General features: G+C 53.0%; 1 non-coding gene across 1 annotated transcript; it reads right to left on the bottom strand.

Annotated features, from left to right (window-relative positions):
* Positions 1-2,615: 2,615 nt before the first annotated feature.
* On the bottom strand, positions 2,616-2,701 carry TRNAS-CGA (transfer RNA serine (anticodon CGA)). The gene has a single exon. It is a non-coding gene; the product is annotated as a tRNA-Ser (tRNA).
* Between the last annotated feature and the right edge of the window lie 679 nt (positions 2,702-3,380).

Genomic DNA, 3,380 nt, shown 5'->3' on the forward strand with positions numbered 1-3,380 from the left:
TACCCCCTGTAGTGTAAGGAGTTCTGGTAGAAAACCTCACTCCAATGGTTGGGGTGGAAGAATGTGTGTGAGAGTGTATAAATGAATATTGGCCCAGTATAGATTTTAAATTTTTGTGTTTCAAATAGAACTTATTTTGCTTAGTTTCAAAGTCTATTTCTAGTGAAAGCAAAATTATTCGAAGAGACAATTTGTAGAAGTTTTTACAAGTTCTTACACTTAGACTGTAAGGGTCACTGACTTCCCCACTTCTCTAATTTGCAAAGGAAAGTCATCTGTCATAGGATGTGTTCAGCAGGTAGGAAAGTTGCAGTCCTCAACCACCAAGGAAAAGGCTGAAGTCCATTACCTTTTAGGTCAAGAAGACATCTAAAGTCTGGTCTATGCTGAAAAGCGATGTTGACGTAGCCACCTCTCTCAGGGGTGTGAAAAGTCCACTCCACTGAGAGAAGTAGTTAATGTGACCTCAGCCCCAGCGTAGACAGTGTTAGGTTGTCAGAAGAATACTTCCAGTGTTTGAAGTATAGACAGAGCCTGAGACAGACTGATCCCCTATGGGAAGTGAGTCATGACATGAATTCCAATTTTGACCCATTTCCCTATATGTGAGAGAGGTACTAGTATGGAGGGCTGGGCCAGCTGTGCGATCGCCTGGTTCCTCAACTGTAGCTACAGCTCTTAGTACCCATCCACCCAAAGACTGAGAGAAACGGAGAGTTCCAACCGTTGTTATATTAGTATCTTATTGTTCCTTTCTCTGTTTTTTGTGCTGGCCTTTCTATTATATCAGAGTGTAATGGTAGAGCTCTGTTCATGTTGTGACAAAGCTCTGTCCTTGTCTCTATGGGTCCCACGTTTCCTGGTGGATTTTGCTAGCCTCAGAGGCTCACTGTGACCCTCCACGTAGCCCTTCTCTCTCTCTAGAGGCAAGGGCCACAGCTTACTGAGCCATCATAAGCCAGCAAGGGAGGTGAGGAGAAGCAACCGTCCCTCGCACAATCTCTGTTTCCCAGTATCCATGATTAATCAGGGAGGGGAGGGGAGGGGAGGGGGGAGCCCGGGCCCGCCCTCTACTCTGGGCTCCAGCCCAGGGACCCTAATAGTAGTAGCTATGGTAGCTGACTTTTGGGAAATAGGACGTGTACAATTCCCTGGGCCGCTTCCCCACAGCAGCCCCCACTCAGTATCTCCTTCGCTGTTACCTCAGGGCGTCCTTCCTTGCACCTGATGTGGATTTGCACTGCTTGGTTCCTCCAACAGCACGGCTTCCTCCTACAGATCCTGACACATGCGCCTCACTGACGAACTGGGAGGCTTTTCACTAGTTCCAGCCAGGCCTTGATGGGCTTCAGGTATTCCAATCAACCTAGCTATCTCCACTGCTTTCTAGAAGGATCTTAATTGGCCCCAGGTGTCTTGATTAACCTGAAACAACTGCCATTTGGTTACCATAGTACCAAGGATTTGTTTAGATTCCTCACTACTAAACGATAGCCGTCTTGCCTTGCCCCGTCGCAATGTGTGACAAAAGCTTATTGGTGCCAATTGGCAAAGGGGTCACTGTCATTCACAAGCAACTCCTGTCTCAGACCTGACAAATTCACCACACCTAGGACCCAGAGCAGGGGTGGTGGAATCTTCCTTACAGTGGGGGGGCCACCGGCGTCCGAACTGGGATGCCCCCATGACACCCATTTCCCCCCAGCCCTCACTCACTCCGCCCCTTCTCCCTGAGGCCCCAGTCTCACACCGCCCCATCTCCCTGATGCCACTCCTCCCTCCGAGGCCACACCCACAGAACGCCTCTTCCCCCAAGGCTCCACCTTGTTCCCCCCTCCGTCGTCCATTCTTAGGGCTGCTAAAAAGTGCTGGGCCCGTGGCCCTCTAAACCCCCCTTGTCCTGCACCCTGACACACAGCCAGGCAGGCAGCAGTGTGTGTGAGTGTGTGTATGTGACAGAGATTGCTGGGCTGTGCTGAGCCAGTGTGGGAAGTGGGGGCTGATGTCGGGGCTGTCCCGCTCTCCCTGACTCAGGACTGGGGTGTCCCCCCTCCCCCTGACTCAGGACTGGGGTATGCCGCTCCCCCTGACTCAGGACTGGGGTGTCCCGCTCCCCCTGACTCAGGACTGGTTGCTTCCAGCAGCTGTCTGAACTTAGGGACAGCGTGCCAACACACGCACTCTTCCACAACACACACGCTCCCCGAACACACACACTGTCTGTCCCCAACACACACACACTCTCTGCCCACCACGCCCACGGCAGTTGAAAAGCAGCTGGCAATCGAGTCGGATGCCCATGGAACAATGGGATAGAGAAACCTGCCTCTCGTGATGCTCTACCGGCCCACAAGGCATTGCAAGCCCTTCTCACAGCACCCTGCAGCCAGTTGCACAGTGGGACAGCGACCCACAATGCACTGCTCTCTGTGGCGATCCAAGAGCTGCTAGCCTGGATGCGCTCCGGTGACACAAGCAGCCTCGTGTGGACATGCAACAGCGGCTTAATTAAAACGCTTTAACTAAAGCAGCATAACTCTGTCGTGTAGACGTAGCCTGGCTCCCACTGGGGCCAAGGATGCTCAGGCACTGAAACTAAAGGCCACAACTTCCTCCGTAGTTGGCAGGATTCAAACCTGCACAGGGAGACCCCCCGCAAGGGATTTCGAGTCCACCACCTTAACCACTCAGCCACAACTACTTGCTTTATAGAGCGCTCTCATGACACTCTAGTTCTTTTCTCACTGAGTGATCGTTTCCAATTGTTTCCTCAGACCAGCGTCCACAACACACTCACTGCTGTGCTGTTGTGTAAGTGTGCCCAGGGCTGAACAAGAATTCCTGCTCGTTTCCCTTCTGGCTGGAGCATGAGGAGAGTGTGTTTGTGGCCAGTGATGTTGCTGTAGATTGTTGTAAAATTCCTGCCTCGATAATTCAGACAGTCCCTTTCCCGTCATATCCCCAGTACATCAGTGACTGTAATAGCAGGGGGCAGGTTTTCTGTGGGGCACAGAGCTTTGCCAGGGGGTTGGTGTCTCCTTCCTTTCCTCACCCTGGAGGAAACTCAGCTTTTCATTCCATCTTTAATGTGTCATGGAATAACAACAGCAGCATGAAGAAAGAGGTGGGCAGGGTGGGCCTCAGGGGAGGGGCACAGAGGTGCAAGTGGTGGGCAGGGCAGGACGGAGAGGCACGGGTGGGTCTCATGGGTGGGGCTGAGAGGTGGGAGCGGCGGCCATGGTGGGTCTCAGGGGAGGGGTCAGAGAGATGTGGGTGGCGGGCAGACCTTGGGGTAGGGGGCGGAGAGGAATGAGCAGCCGGCAAGGAGGCCTCGGGGAGAGAGGAGCGAGTGAAAGGTGGACCAGCAGGCCTCAGCCGAA

Source organism: Caretta caretta, chromosome 28 (assembly GCF_965140235.1).
Source record: "Caretta caretta isolate rCarCar2 chromosome 28, rCarCar1.hap1, whole genome shotgun sequence".
NCBI lineage: Eukaryota > Metazoa > Chordata > Testudines > Cheloniidae > Caretta > Caretta caretta.